The 16,713-nt window shown below is 48.6% G+C and overlaps 1 pseudogene across 1 annotated transcript; it reads right to left on the reverse strand.

The window, feature by feature from the left end:
- Positions 1-7,835: 7,835 nt before the first annotated feature.
- On the reverse strand, positions 7,836-14,177 carry LOC309837927 (primary amine oxidase, liver isozyme-like; annotated as a pseudogene). The gene is made up of 5 exons (XR_014298550.1): positions 13,803-14,177; positions 9,822-9,858; positions 9,283-9,568; positions 8,450-8,580; positions 7,836-8,207 (listed from the first exon to the last, which is right to left on the reverse strand). The product of XR_014298550.1 is annotated as a primary amine oxidase, liver isozyme-like (transcript).
- Positions 14,178-16,713: the final 2,536 nt, after the last annotated feature.

Consider the following 16,713-nt stretch of genomic DNA (forward strand, 5'->3'; position numbering starts at 1 on the left):
TATATATATATATTCTTTTTCAGATTCTCTTCCATTATAGGTTACTACAAGATATTGAATATAGTTCCCTGTGCTATACAGTGGGTCCTTATTGTTTATCTATTTTGTTTACAGTAGTGTGTATCTGCATATCTTTTTTAAAAATAAATTTTATTTATTTATTTTTGGCTGCATTGGGTCTTTGTTGCTGCGTGCAGGCTTTCTCTAGTTGCAGCGAGCGGGGGCTACTCTTCGTTGCGGCGCACGGGCTTCTCATTGTGGTGGCTTCTCTTGTTGCAGAGCACGGACTCTAGGTGCTCAGGCTTCAGTAGTTGTGGCACGTGGGCTTCCGTAGTTGTGGCTCACAGGCTTAGTTGCTCCGTGACATGTGGGATCTTCCTTGGCCAGGGCTCAAACCTGTGTCCCCTGCATTGGCAGGTGGGTTCTCAACCACTGCACTACCAGAGAAGCCCACTGCATATCTTTTTAATTAAAATATTTTCATAAGTAATGTATCCACATGGTTAAAATAAAAATTCAGAGTTTGAAAGATCATTCAGTGAAGTGAGTTCTTCCTTCCACCTCTGGGCATCTTCCAAACATGGGTGCTGCCAAGACCCAGCTGAGACCTGAGGTACACCAGGAGTCACAGAAGCACCTCACAATTCTCAAGTGGAAGGCAGCTCCCTGCCCAGAGCCTGGCATCCAGCTGTGATCCAGATTGGGAGAGGGGGTCATCCCTTCCACCCTCTTCTGTTCCACCTACTGTTTTTCTCCCCCAGCTCTGCCCTGTAGTCCTTTAATCAACTCTTTAATTTTCAGAATTTTCATCCTAACCAAAACACCCATGTTGTATAGTCAGTTATTAGTCCTTTCCTCTTCCGGAGCCCAGTTGGGGGACATAATTAGGAAATTAGTAGTCTCGGACCCTGTTAACCTATACCTTACCCCCTCTGAGAGCTCCCAAGTATGGACTGTGATGCAGAGAAAGAGGAAGAGGTGAGGCCCAGAATTGTCATGAAAACAAACAATGAGGTTTCCTCACCCTGCAAGAGCGCCTTGGAGAGCGCCAAGGAACTATTCTGAGCTATGAAAACACAGCAGGGCTCTGCTAGGAAATAAACAGCTGTCTGTCCTGCCAACGCCTGTCTCTCTGGACTCGAGTCCTGACAGTGTCTGATCTCTAGCCAGCAAGTAGGAGAGACAGGGAAGAGGGCGAGGAGAGCGTAGTGTGCCTCCCTCCTTTAGGATGGAAAGGAAAGCTTGTTTTATTTTTAATATTTTAAAGATTTTCTTCACTTTAGTAGGTTGGAAGTGGAAGGAGGGAAGTGCCAGGGTCATGTAAGTCCAGGGGATCCCTCCAACCTTGAATTCCAGAGAGCAGGGTGTGAGCTGCTCCGTCCTCAGCCTTGTGCAACTTCAGCCTCCTCTGCTCTACTGGGAAGGAAACATGATCTTCTCGCTGTAAGGTCTGCTGGTTGACCTCTTCTCACCCTTCTTCTTTGTTAATTTTTGGCCACATCTGACACTTTCGACAGACGAAACACTCACCCTCACCCTCACTGTTTCCAGTGTCTCTCCACCAAGCTCTACTCTCCTTTCTCCCCTTCCTCCTCCCACCATCAGCATGATGTTAGGTGCCCCCTTGGCCACCACCTGGCTGCTGTATACATTCCCCAGATCTATGAGTTCCGTCCAGACCAGTTGTTCCTCCAGACTTCCTTGCTTTGTAAATGCATCTCTTCCTCCTCTGCCATCCTACAGGCACCGAGCCTGGCAATCTTTGAGTCATCCTTGTTGCCTCCTCATCAGGTCTTGTTTGATTTTCTACTCTGGTGGCCACTCGTCAATCCCTCTGCCTAGACCTGCATGTCCCTTTGTTACCTAATGATGGCCTATGCCCCTTCTCACTCCCCTACCTGAGCCATCCTACAGACCACTGGCAAAGGCAAAGGAGTCTTCTTTATTAAAAAAAATTTATTTTTTTTTTAATTTTTGGCTGTGTGGGGTCTTCATTGCTGTGCGCGGGCTTTCTCTAGTTGTGGTGAGTGGGGGCTACTCTTCGTGGAGGTGCGCGGGCTTCTCACTGCGGTGGCTTCTCTTGTTGCGGAGCACGGGCTCTAGGCACACGGGCTTCAGTAGTTGTGGCATGCGGGCTTTGGTAGTTGTGGCTCGTGGGCTCTAGGGCACAGGCTCAGTAGTTGTGGCGCACGGGCTTAGTTGCTCTGCGACATGTGGGATCTTTCCAGACCAGGGGTCGAACCCATGTCCCCTGCATTGGCAGGCAGATTCTTAATCACTACGCTACCAGGGAAGCCCCCAAAGGAGCCTTCTTACAATACAGTTCTTTCCATTTATCACCCAGAAAACATCCCGTGACTCCCCACTGCCTTCAGAATGAAGTTCAAACTCAAGCTCACCCACAATCCGACCCCAGGTTATCTTTTCAGCCTTATGTCTTGCAGCTCCCCTTCATGGACCCCTCATTCCAGATACACTAATGGTCTTGGGTTTCCCAAACATGCCTTGGTTTGCCTAACTTGGCTCTTTCCTCCAACTGGAATATAATTCCTCCCATCTCCACATGTCCAGGTTCTAAACATACTTCAAAGCCAAGCTAATAAAGCCTTCCCAACCCACTGATGCCCACCCCTCATCAGCTATAAAGGATCAGTCTGACCTGAGCTCCCCTAGCCCTTAACCATTCCTACCTTAGGTCACTCAGCACGTTCAAACCTTGCATTACAGTTGTTTGCATATTTCTTAACCCTTTTCCTATTATCCTGAGCCCTGAGGGCCAAGAAATCATCCCTTCCAGCACCCAGAACAGAGTTCTGCTTGCATATCTGGGGCCAGTATGGTAGCTTGGTTAGATGCCTGCAGTGGTTCCTCCCATTGCTGATATATATCCCTTTGCACTGTGACTTTGACTCTTTTCCTGTCAAAACGTGACGTTTATGTCTCCATCCTTTGAATCTGGGGTTGATCTTGTGCCTTGGCCAATGATACATTAGCAGATGTGATGTAAGCAGAGGCTTGAAAAGCATTCGCTCACTAGGATTTGTTCTTTTTGAGCTACAGCTGGAACCCTGGATCACAAAGGGGAGAAGCCCAGGCTGGCGTGCTGAAGACACACTGCTGTCATGTGTGGCATGTCTGACAACTGGCCCCAGCTCCAGACCTGTGAGTGAGGCCATCTTAGACCATCCAGCTCCAGTCCATCTGCCGGGTATCTGCAGCCACAAGAGTGATCCCAGGAGACTCCAGAAGAACTGCCGAATGAGCCCCGCTCAGAGGGCCGACCTACAGAATAATGAGCAAATAAAATGGTCTGTTGTTTTAAGCCACTATTTTCCAGGGTGGCTTGCTGTGCAGTAACTGAAACACCCAATAGATGCTGGTTAATAAAATATCAAATAAGGGAAAATTCCCTGGCGGTCCAGTAGCTAAGACTCTGAGCTTCCATGGCAGGGGGCCGTGTGGTATGGCCAAAATAAAATAAAATAAATTATTAAAAATATCCAATAATAACTAACATTCAGTGAGCATTCACTATATGTCAAGAACTAGCCTTGGAAAATTACATGAACTGATTCATTTAATCCTCATAAAAATCCGGAGGTAGATTTTATTACTGTTCCCATTTTACAGGTGAGAAAAGTGAGGCACAGAGAGGTTATATAACTTGTCCAAAGTCACACCTGCCAAACCCCAGCAATCTAGCCCCAGAAACCATACTACAAAACACTATACCATGTTGCAGAATGAGGAAAACTTTAACTCATTGCTTTGCTGCCTCAGAAACACCCTTCCTTACATACATGCCGAATTCTATAGCATTTTGGGGTCCAACGTCCAGTCTATGCTTCAAACCCTCCCATACCACGCACCCTTGGGCCTACCCCAGGCTCTGGATCCTTCCTACCTGTTTCACGGAAAACCCAGTGTGGGGTAACTAATTTACAGACCTGCCAATGTCTACCTACTCAGAAACTTTTCTGTCCCATCTCCTCCCTCCTGCAACCTTGGCTGGGCTGCTGGTTCCAGCAGTGCAGGTCTCATCTGGAAAGGAAATATTCAGGCTAGTGTGTCAGCGTTGCCCTTTGGCCCCGTGTCCCAGCTTAACCTGTGCAGCCAGGGTGATCATTCACTCAGGATCTTTGGGCTTCTTTAGATCTTCCTTTTTGAGGTAGTCAAAGGAGAAACTGGATATGAAATGTTTTTTTTACAAGACAAAGAATTACCTGAATATAACAACTGTCATTATTTCAACAAAGATGTATTTAAGCACCCACAATGGGCATGACACCATTCTGGGCATCAGGCCACCAAGGCCAACAGGACATGGTTCTTGCCCCAGGGAAGCGAGGGGAGGACACATGTCGATGATGAACTAGAGTTCAGCATGTGAACCTCCAATGCAGGGTTCTTTCCAAAGAACCAAGGGTGCAGGGAGAACAAAGCAACCAGCAGGGAAAATGGGACAGGGATGATATTTGAGTTGGGTTTTAGAGGATGAATAAGACTTCACCAGATGAAAAAGGGAGGAAGGGGAAAGAGGAAGGAACCAGAGGAGGGAAGGAGGGGAGCACATGGGCAGAGGCATGAGTGGTTGGGAACAGCCTGTTTGGGGAAGGTCCCATGGCTGGGGGCGTCTGGTGGGCAGGGCTTCAGGATGGCAGGAGCTGCTGAACCTGGTCCGTGAATGGCCTAGTATGCTCTGGAGAGAGTGGGAAGCTCTGAAGATTTATAAAGGGCCGTTGGCCAAGGAAAACTATAGGAGGGGGACGGAAGGAAGGTAGGATTCCTGAGTCTGGGCTCAGGAATCTAGTTGCAGAGTCTGTGGCGAGGCCGGTGTGTGCTGTGTCAGGAGAGGCTGGCTGATGTCCCCCGGGACACCCCACGATGGTTTCCTGGTGAATTCACCACAGTCCAAGGGAGGGGCCTAAGTCAGAAACCAGATTTGTCAGCTCACCTGGGGGGATGGTCTTTTAGGGAAGATCTAAATTTACCAGAGTAACACCTGGGAATTCCCGGGCAGTCCAGTGGTTAGGACTCCGTGCTCTCACTGCCGAGGGCCCAGGTTCGATCCCTGGTCAGGGAACTGAGATCCCTCAAGCCTCACGGTGGGACCAAAAATTCCTTTTTAATAAATAAGTAAATAAATACATTTACCAGAGTAACACCTGAAGGCTAATCTCCATTTCCAGTAACTGCTAAAGCAAAAGCAATTATCAGGATACCAATTTACAGAAGATATATATATATATATCTCATATACCTACATCTATATCTATATAATCATTTACACGACAGCTATAACGGACTTGCCCATTTTCTTTCCATGACTGAGATGTGGTGGGAAGCTGGCCCACTGAGCTGCGAATCAGAGGCAGCAGTTGGTCATGAGTCATGAGAGAGATCTGAGAGGGCCTGGAGCCCTCATCCACGTGGCTATTGTGCCTCCAGGGCTGGACAGTCCTGGCCTTGGGCCGGGTCCTCTGCTCCAGACACGGGTGGATTTTCACTGCCGGGGCAGGCTCTGTAATGCCCCTTTTCTGTGCCGTCTGACAGCCACCTTCTTTTTTAGATTCTTGGTCATGCTCCTCTGGCAGGTTTGGAACTGAACTGCTATCCCAGGGTTTTCTCAACCTTGGTTTCACGTTAGAATCAGCTGGGGGAAATTTCAAAGCTGCTCATGTCTGAGCGTCACCCCCAGAGATTCTAATTTTATTGGGCTGAAACGCGGCGTGGGTGTGTGGAGTTTTACAAGCTCCTCAGTGATTTCGGTGTCCTGTCAAGGTTGAGAGCCTTTGCTTTAAGGCAACTGCAGATCTCTGTTCTGGTCCACTGAACGCTGATTTTTCCCCTAGAGGGTCACTTACCATGGATCAGGTGCCAGGTACTTCTCAAGCATGACCTCGTTTAATTCTTTAACCCAGCTCTGCCTTCGCCCCATCCCCATCCGAGCACTTTTCACCATATGCTGCTGCCAGTCTCGATGGGAACGTGTCTCCTACTGCGTTTAGTCTTTAGGTGAAGGTCCCTTTGCCAGAACTCAATGCCTTCCCGGCTCACCTGGTTGAGCCTGGGTCCAGGCAGTTCCTGCAGGAAATGATAGGACTTCCGTGTGGTCTGAGCTTCCAGTTTCCCTCTGGTCACAAGCTGAGTTGGACCCAAGTCTCTGTTCCCTGAACTCCCCTCTGGCCAGGGCCTGCCCACTCAGTGTCCTTCCCTAGGGCTGGGTCTGTGGCCTGGGCTTCCAGCTGGGGAAGGAACCCCCTCTCTTCCTGACCTCACAGGTCCCTCTAGAAAAGACACTGACAGGATAGGCCAACTATAGAAGTAGACACTGCACTCCACGTGGGTTCCCTTAGCCTGGAGGCACCTGAGAAAACTCGGTCTTTGAGGTCTACCTCCTCCCCACCCTACTCATGCTCCCACACTCCTTTCTGGAAAATGTCCCAGTTCTTATTTATAGCCATCCAAAGTCCATGCCCCAGGAGGGGCAACAGGGATGTGAGGCCCTGGAGGCTGTTGCCTGACTAGGCGGAGACTGTCCCCACTGGGACACACCTGGCTCCACAGTCCCCTGTATGCCCAAGGCTTCCCCATCCCAGGGACAGAGGAGGACACCAAAGCTGAGGGGATTTGGGGTGGGGGATTATAGGACCTGAGGGGACTTCCAGCAGGGACTTCCCCCCAGGACCTCAGAGGGAAATACCAGGGAGTAGAAGCTGAAGTAGCAGGAGGAGGGGAAGGACAAGGGGAAGAAAGGAGAGAGAAGGAGGAAGCTAGGGTGACAGGGAATTGAGGGAAGCACCTTCCTAAGATCTTGGACACAGGCCTAGTGGGGACCCTGTCCTGGGGCTCCAGAGAACAGCTAGTCTCTAGATGCCTCACCTTCATATTCAAGACCCAGGGCAAAGGAGGAGCTGGGGAGGCCCAAGAAACTTCTGAATGTACTTAAGGTAACTGAATTGTACATTTTAAAATGGCCAAATAGTACATTTTATGTTGTGTATAAGTATGTTGCATAAAAGTTTAAGTCAAAGTTTTATGTTATGTTATGCAAAAAAAAAAAAAAAAAAGAAAAGAAAGGAAATGGTACAGTTACTTTGGAATGGTGTCTGGCAGCTCCTCAAAACGTTAACCATAGATTACCATAGGACCCAGCAATTCAGCTCCCAGGTATATACCCAAGAGAAATGAAGGCATTTGTCCACATGAAAACTTGTATACAAATGTTCATAGCAGCACTATCCGTAACAACCAAAGAGTGGAAACAAAATACGGTCTATCCATACAATGGAATATTATTCGTCCATGAAGGAATGAAGTACTGATTCCTGCTACAACATGGGTGCCCCTCAAAAACGCTACACTGAGTGAAAGAAGCCAACCTCAAAAGACCACTTATTGTATGACTATATTTATATGAAACTTCCAGAATCTAGGCAAATCTGTAGTGACAGAAAGGTTAGTGGTTGCCTAGAATTGGGAATGGGTTGGAGGGAAGTGACTACTAACAGATTGTGGAGTTTCTTTCTGGGGTGATGAAATTGTTCTGGAATTAGATAGTAGTCATGGTTGCACAACTTTATGAATATATTAAAACCCATTAAACCTGTACATGTTAAAAGGGCGAATTTTATGGTATATGAATTACATCTCATTTTAAAAATAAGATTAAAAAACTGTTAAAAAAAACAGGAGTCTTCTGGGAAAAGTATGGCCATCACTTTAGACTCCTGGCTGACCATTCCTCTCTACTCTGCGACAGGAACCCAGGAGGTTTGAGGTCAACAAAGGTAAGAACCCCCTGTGTCAGGCATCACAGACTCAGGATGCTCCCAGCAGGGAGGGGGAGGGAAGAGAGGATGGTGCGAGAGAGAGGACTGCCCCATCCAGTGCCCCTCCCCTCCCCTCCCCACACTCCCTGGCCCTGGGGCCCCAGCCACATTCCCCATCCATCTAGTTGTGGGAGAAGGCAGGGAGGTGGGCGGCACAGCCTGGGGGAGGCAAGCCAGGCGGTTGACCTCACAGGCCCCAGCATCCTGGTCCTCCCGGAAGTAGACGGAGTCGGCAGAATCGATGGAGGGGTCCTGGTCAAAGAAGTTGTAGGGTCGGAGGAAGAAGCCCACGCTGTTCCCCACAGTCACTGTGTTGGGAATGTCCTCTGCATGGGGGATGTGCAGGAAACCGGTTGTCACCCAGGCCACCAAGTCCTAAGGGGGCGAAGAAAGAGGATCATGAGGTCTGGCTTTGCTAAGGGCATGTCCGCCTCCCCCAGTGGCCTTGTATGGGAGGGCTGAGTTCAGCAGCCCAGGAAAAATGTGACATCATAGCGCTTTCTTCCTTAGTGGGTTCTAAAGACCCTTAGAGGAATCTGGCTTGGGAGAGAGTAAGGAGGTTCATCCTTGCTCCCCCGGCCTCCCCCCTCATGCCCACTCCCTCCCCCTCAACTCACCTGCCCAGCAATGGTCTCGTTGTTGAGGAAGTCAGTGAAGTCCAGGGTGGGGGGTCCAGGGGTCCTTCAAATTGTAGATGCTGATGCTTCTGGGCTCCTCCTCCTTCCGCTGGGTCACAGCCAGCTGGTACCTGCAGGGGATTTGGATCAGACCCACAAGGTCGTCGAGCCATCCTGCTGCCTGAAGCTGCACTGAAGAGAGGACACAAAGGGGAAACGAGCATAAAGGTCTGATGTTGTCCAGCCTCTTTATTGTTCTCTGTGCACTTCCCTCTCTCTCTCTCTCTCTCACAAAGTTCCCGCATTTGCTCAATGTCCTGTATCTCAAACATCTACCGGCCCATTGCTCAGACTTCAGGTGGGACTGTCGCTCACGCGTCCATGCAGATGGAAGTCAGGGCCTGGACGCACGTGCACAGACGTGGCCTGATTCCCATCTTAGGTGAATTTCAGTATCCCATGTGCCTGCATTTTAGGGAATATTCCCTCAGATCTGTGCTGCTCTCTTTGTTTTCCCCTCCAACCTTGATTGTGAACACTTTAAACATACAGAAAAGTTAAAAGAATAGTCTAGTGACCATCCTAGATTCCACCTGGAGCATTTTGTCGTATTTGGTTCAGCACATATCTTTCCATTCATTCATCCACGCAGGAGGCTTCATTTTGAGCGGCCTAAGATTGTGGCTGCAGGAGTGTGTGTGTGTGAATGTGTGATCGTGAGTGTGTATATGTACACACACCCATGGGAGGTGGGGGAACCTGGATTCCCAGCAACGTGGAGCCTTTTGTACAGTCTGCCTCCCTCAGTGCCTCTCTGACACCCCATCACCCACCTTGCCCAGCTCAAGGCTCTCTCCATGGAGCTATTCTGGGGCAGGAGCTCCCCAGCAAAGCTGACTGTCTGGATGCGGTAGCCCCTCGGATGCCCCCACTTGTTGCTGTGATTGCTGGCCAGGTACAGGTTGCGAGGGGAGGGACCTCCCAGGGGGAAGGCGGCCTGCTCCTCTGTCTCCAGCAGCTTCCGGGTCACCTGCAGCCTCTGTATCTGGTGCTTGGGGCTCCAGGGTACCGCCGTAGGGACAAAAGCCATGTCCTCAGCCCAGACCCAGTTCTCCAGTCCTGCAGGGGTGAAGTGGAGATGGTGGGGGGAAGGGGGGAGGGAGGGCTGGCCATGCAGCTGCTCCACCCCCTCTGGACTCTGTCCCCACCTGGCTTCAGAGTGGGGGCCAAAGAGAAAGCCAGACTGAGTGTGCCCCCTCTTCCCTCCCCTCTCCCCAAGATGTCCCTGATCCAGAGATTTGAAGAAGGTCTTTCTTCTTGATATCATCACTGGTAATAATCCCAGATGCCTTGTGACTGGGCTTCCACTGACCTTCCGCCTCTGAGGAGCTGAAGGGAGGGGGGTTTACCTGAGGTTGGAGCAGTCTAGCAGGCAACGTGCAGGACCAGGTTCTTTCTGACCTGAGGAAAGGGTCTGCCCCTCATATCTGAAGCCCTCTGGCGTCACTAGAACTGCCTTCTCATGAAAATAATCACAGCAGTAGCTCATATTTTTTGAACTTGGAGGAGCTCTGCACAGGCAGTGTGTTGAGGGCTTTACGTGGATTGATGCTTTACTTGCACAACAACCTGATGAAGGAGGAACTATAATTGTCCCCACTGTACAGATGGGACAACTGAGGCTTAGAGAATTTAAATAATGTGCCCCGGTTTGTCACCAAGGGCACGTGGTTAGTTTCATGGCAGTGCTGGGGACCCAGGTCTCAGTCTGGCTCTACACTGCCTACACATCAGTACCCAGAGGAAACCAACACAAAGGGGCTCCACCACACATGGACAGCAGACACGCAGATCAGAGGGAAGGAGAGTCAGAGCCCAGGCCCAACATGGCTGGAGCTTAGCGGTGTTTTCTATTGCTTGGGGATTGGCAAGGAATAAGGGGCAAGGCCAAAGACATAGTCTGTTGCCTGAATAGTTGGAGTTTTGAATGATTTTATTAGAGTCCAACTAGGTTCTATATTAGGACTCAACTTAAGTGATCTGAGACCAAAGAGCAGTAAACCAAAACATGCCGGAAGCTCCCTCCATACCTTCCAAAGATCAAAGAGAGCAGAGACTGATTAAGCAAACCCTCAGTTTCCCTTTGTGAATTACTGCTCCTAGCCCACACTCCACAGTTTCTACTTGTAGACGACAAAGGCCAAGAGTTCCTTTTCCGGTACATCCACACAAGCAGGCTCACGTGGATAATACTTACAATAAGAACTAATACTTCTCTGTGTGTGTCAGGCACCGTTCCAAGTGCTTTAAGAGTTGTCATAGCTTAGATGTAGAGATAAAGAGAGATGTGTGCGTCAGTTAGAATACATACATGTATTTTCTAGCTAAGTCCGATGAGAGAGCCTAAAAGCAATGACATTCCAGTAATAATGAGCACACCTGGTACCCAGATCTTGGTTTCTAAATACTATTCTCCAATAAAAGGAACCAGAGATTCTTGGAGAAGTGGTTGATTTCCGGGCTGGAGCAGGGAAAATACAAGATGTAACTGGAATATCTTGCAGTGCCAGGAAGTAAAGAAGTGCTCAAAAAAGGATGGAGGCATGTCAGCAAGACACAGGAACCAACCTGAAGGCTCTCCCAATGGCCAAAGCTGAAACAATTTAAGGAACAAAATAAATGATAGTATGGGGTTATAACCCTTAGAATAAAATATCCATGAGTCCATACAGTTATGAATAAATAATTACATACATAAATAAAGTAAAAAGGAGGGATAACACTTTCTTAATGGAGAATTCCAATTAATAAGTGTATAAAGAATAAGAGAAAAAATGTAAATGGGACAGTAATAATAATTGTTGCAGGAAAAATCCACCAATACATGCTAAAATTCGTGGGCAAGAGTTTGAGAAGAAAAGAAATAGTATATTTGCATAGCATCAAAAATTTCCCCCAAATATTTATTAACTGAAAACGGAAAAACAGTAACTTTTGCAGTGGAGGAAGCTGCTAAACACCACCTTAACCAAGTACTTGAGGCCAATATCACTGGTAATAAGACATATGGACATCACATACCCCTTGATATGACGCTCTGAGAAGGGTATAAAGTCATTTCTGTGGTTTTCTTACCAAAAAAACCTCCACAAAAACGAAAACACAAGCTCAACCCAATCATGAGAAAATATCAGAGAATCCCAAACTGAAAGACATTCTACAAAATGATTGACTAGTATCTTCTAAAGTGTCAGTTCCTGAAAGACAAGGAAAACCTAAAGACCTGCCAGACTGGAGGAGACCATAAGGAGATAGGACATCTAAGTGCAAGGTGGGTTGCTGGTTTAGATCCCGGAACAGAGAAAGGAAATCAGTAAAGAACTGATGAAATTCTCATAAAGTCTGTAGTTTATAGTATTGTAATAATGTTAATTTCCTGGTTGTGATTGTCCTGTGGTTATGCAAGATGTTAACATTAGGGGGAGCTGGTGATGGGTATGTGAGAACTCTATATAATGTCTGCAACTTTTCTGTAAGTCTAAAGTTATTTCAAAAGAAAAAAATGTTTTTAAATAGTCATCATTAATTCTCACAACAGTCCTATGAGGAATGCACTGTTACACCATTTTTACACTTGAGTAAACTGAGATACGGAGAGGTTAAGCATAAAAATGTTTCAGGTGTGGAGAAAAGGGAACTGTTTTACATTGTTGGTGCGAATGTAAATTGGTGCAGCCACTGTGGAAAACAGTATGGAGGTTCCTTAAAAAACTAAAAATAGAGTTTCCATATGATCCAGCAATCCCACTCCTGGGCGTATAGCCAGACAAAACCGTGATTCAAAAAGATACATGCATCCCTGCGTTCAGAGCAGTACTATTTACAATAGCCAAAACCTGGAAGCAACCTAAGTGTCCATCAACAGATGATTAGATTAAGAAGATGTGATACACACATACATACATACATATATGTACAGATACATACACACACAATGGAATACTACTCAGCCATAAAAATGAATGAAATAATGTCATTTACAGCAACATGGATGGACCTAGTGATTATCATACTAAGCGAAGTGAGTCAGAAAGAGAAAGGTAAATACTATATGATATCACTTATATGTGGAATCTAAAGAACGACACAAATGAACACATCTATGAAACAGAAACAGACTTACAGATATAGAGAACCGACTTGTGATTGCCGGGGGGGAGGGATGGATTGGGAGTTTGAGGTTAGCAGATGCAAACTATTATATATAGAATGGATAAACAACAAGGTCCTACTGGATAGCACAGGGAAATATATTCAGTATCCTGTGATAAATCATAATGGGGGACTTCCCTGGTGGCGTGGTGGTTAAGAATCCACCTGCCAATGCAGGGGACATGGGTTCGATCCCTGGTCCCACATGCCGCGGAGCAACAAAGCCCGTGCGCCACAACTACTGAGCCTGTGCTCTAGAGCCCACGTGCTACAACTACTGAAGCCCGTGTACTTAGAACCCGTGCTCAGCAACAAGAGAAGCCACTGCAATGAGAAGCCCGGGCACTGCAACGAAGAGTAGCCGCTGCTCACAGCAACTAGAGAAAACCTGCGTGCAGCAACAAAGACCCAAAGCAGCCAAAAATAAATTAATTAATTAATGAATAAAAAATTCATAATGGAAAAGAATATGAAAAAGAATATATATATGTATAACTGAATCACTTTGCTGTACAGCAGAAATTAACACAACATTGTTAAGTCAAGTAAACTTCAATTAAAAAAAACTGTTTCTCTCACATTTTCCAGGAGCCCTCCACTGTGCTCTCCACTCCTCCATTACAACCTCAGCCTACTGAGAGCAGGGATATTGTTTCTTCTGTTACATTGTTTTAGTGCAGTGCTTGGCACAAATACGCATTCGTTCGGTAAATATTTGTTGTTTGCCTGAGTGTAATACGTTGTTATGTGAGAAATTAGAAGTGACAAAATATATGTACATTATGATAGAAATTTGGTGGTAAAATTCTAAAAATGTGTATCAGTATATCATATACATAGTATACGCTGTAATATATTCTAGAGTGCAGATGCACAATTTTAAAAAAGGAAAGACTTTTTTTAAGCATGAGAGAATAACCATCTAAGGGTGAAAATCTCTGAGGAATTTGATGACTTTCACATTTTCTTCTTATACTTTTACATTTTTGATGTTTCAATGACAATTTTTAAATCTAGGCATGGAGACATCAGCCCCCTTTACTGGAATCCTGGCCTCCGCCAGGATGTCTTACCACCTGCGTCCAGATCCACCTTGAAGTGGGCACTGTGGGTGTGGTCAGGCGTGCGGCAGCGGCCCCACCAGCAGCTCAGTCACATTGGGCTGGGGTTGTCCGCCAAAGAAGACGATGGCCAGTGCCTCCCGGGCAGGCGGGGGGCTCCCCCTGTCCAGGTGGGCCAGGGCTGCAGCCTTGGGGGGCAGCTGCAGCTCCACTGAGAAGATGCAGTTGTCTGAGGGTTGGGGCTGAGCTGCATTCACCAGGCCTGGCCCCAGCTTCTGGGTCAGAAAGCTTATCACAGCCGTCAGCTCTTCTCGGCTCAGGTCTGCAAACAGCTGGCTCTGGCCAGGGTGTGTCCAGGGCTGGGCACTTGGTGATACGGAGGGACAGAGGGGAGGCAGGCTGGGATGACACTCCTTCCCAATTCCTTCCTCACTCCCAGCACCAACTTCACCCATGCCCATCACCAGAACACTCCACAGGAACAGAAGAATAAAGACAGCCATAGCTAAAGCTCCTGGCTGCCTCCAGGCTCTTGCATCGGAATGCAAGATAGAAAGACAGACAGACAGACAGGACCTGGGTGCACGATGCCCCTTTCAGTCTCTGGAGGTTCCTGGCTCTGGATGGGGCTTCTGGGCAAGGGCAGAAGGTTGGCAGGGGGCGGAGGCTGGGGGAATCAGTGGTCAGGCCAGGCTCGGGAGGTGGGGCTGATGTAGGAATGTGGACTTTAAGTGGCTCAAGTAAGCCTCTGTCCTCCTGTTCCAAAACAAACACACAGGTTCAAGGTTGTGGAACGAAGTGGGGGAGGGATCGGTTTGGGAGATACACCTGGAGAGAGGCAAGTGGAAGAAGTGACAGGGGCAGAAAGGGACTGTCCTTGGGCTCCTCCTCCACTCTCCAGATACGGCCTTTCTCCTGGCTACAAGGCCGCAAGCAAAACTCACCTGTGCACACCCCTCCAACCAGATTCCCTCCTTCTGTCCTCTAGCTGACGAAGCCCTCATCACAGTCTATGGCTCCCCCATCAACCAGAATCCTACTGGCACCCATAGGAGACTGGAGAGTCATGCTGAGAACATAAAGCACCTGGGAGGAGCTGGGGGGCTCAAGGGCTGACCCAGGTCAACACCTTGGAGGCCCTGAGCACCCTAAATCACTGGAGGGGAGCATGAAGGGGGCGTTGGAGGGGGTGGGGAGTTTCAGTGTAACAGAGATCCCTCCCCACTTGAGCAGGACTGATGGAGCACGGCAGAGGTCAGGGTGCCTGGAAACTGGCTGTGAACATAATCTAGCTGCCCACAACCCTCATTTCCAGGAAACCCGCCTCCAAAATACTGCAGAGGCAGAGAGCAAAGTGGCCTCCATTCTTGGGCAAGTGAAGTGTGGGGGACTGCCATCCTCTGTGCAGCCAGGTCCTGAGGGGAACTAGGAGAGACTGAGGGATCCAGAGAGAGGACATGCATCTCTTGTGAGCCTGGAGGAGAATCCTTTGCAACCTGGACATGTCCAAGAGCTCTTCCCCAGGAAGCCATGTTAGACCGACCTTGTAGACAGAGTGCGTGCGCCTGCAGGAGACTGGACGGGGCATTCCAGCCGAAGGGAACAGAAGCTGCAAAGGTACAGGAACTTGAAACAGCCTGGGCCTGGGCAGGGAACGGCCAAGGCCAGCTTAGGGGGTGTGAGGTGGGGATGGGAGGGGGGTGGGCAGAAGAGGTCAGGTCAGGAAGCCTTGTGAGGTGTGTGTCTAAGCAAAGTAGTAATTGTGGAAAGACAGTGAGAAATCTCAGAACATGTAAAACCAGGGAAATCAACACCAGAAAGGTCAGATTCTCCAAATATCATCTGGTTATGCAACCAGCTCTATTTTGATATGGGAATTCCACATAAGGGGTCACTTTATTACTGACCGTGTCCTTGGACTCTTTAATCAATAGAATTGATAAGAAGCCAGAGGAGGAATTCAGGCAAGGCTTTACTGGGACTCATGCTGCAGCAGGAAGGAGTAAGAACAAAACACAAGTTCCCAGGACTTCCCTGGTGGCGCAGTGGTTGAGAATCCGCCTACCAGTGCAGGGGACACGGGTTCGAGCCCTGATCCGGGAAGATCCCACATGCCGCAGAGCAGCTAAGCCCGTGAGCCACAACTACTGAGCCTGCGCCCTAGAGCCCGTGAGCCACAACTACTGAGCCCATGTGCCACAACAACTGAAGCCCACGTGCCTAGAGCCCGTGCTCCACAACAAGAGAAGCCACCGCAATGAGAAGCCCACGCACTGCAATGAAGAGCAGTCCCCGCTCGCCGCAACTAGAGAAAGCCCGCGTACAGCAACGAAGACCCAACGCAGCCAAAACGAAATAACTAAATAAATTAATTAAAAACAAACAAACACAAGTTCCCTTGCTTGCTCTCTGTGGAGGTTGGGCTGATTCCTTACGTGGGGTGAGGGTGAGGGTGAGGGTGAGGCTGGGGGCAGATCGGTGGGTCGGGCCCGAGGGGAGGCTGAGGTGTTTGCCCACCCCCTTGGTGGTGCTGTGCGCAGGGGTCATGCCCAGTACCCTGCTTTTGCTCCCGGCACCTCAGAAGTGGCAGTTGGTTTGTGGCTTTCTTGTATCTTATGGTTCACAGTTGCCCCGATTGCCCATGCAGGCAGTTATTTTTAGTCCCTTGTAGTGTCTTTGTGATCTGTGGCTCCAGGAAACATCTGTCCAGACGCAACTGCAAGCACTCCCGTAAAGGGTCCCGGGTCCCAGCCTGTCTCGATTTGAAATGGGCCATGTGGACTTTATAATAAGGGGGAAAAGAATCTAAGGTCAAGCCCAGCCCTGGCCACAAGGCAGGCATTTCCAGCCTGGGAACTTCATTCTGGGCCCTTTCATAAGTGCTGGTCTTACCTCCCAGCTAAGAACACACCTTTAAGAGGACGGTTAATGTTTTATGTCCCGACCAGTGCTACCAAGCACAGGTCAAGAATGTCCACTCTGGCGGGTATC

The sequence above is a fragment of the Grampus griseus genome, assembly GCF_964374135.1.
Source record: "Grampus griseus genome assembly, chromosome: 20".
NCBI classification, from domain to species: Eukaryota; Metazoa; Chordata; class Mammalia; order Artiodactyla; family Delphinidae; genus Grampus; species Grampus griseus.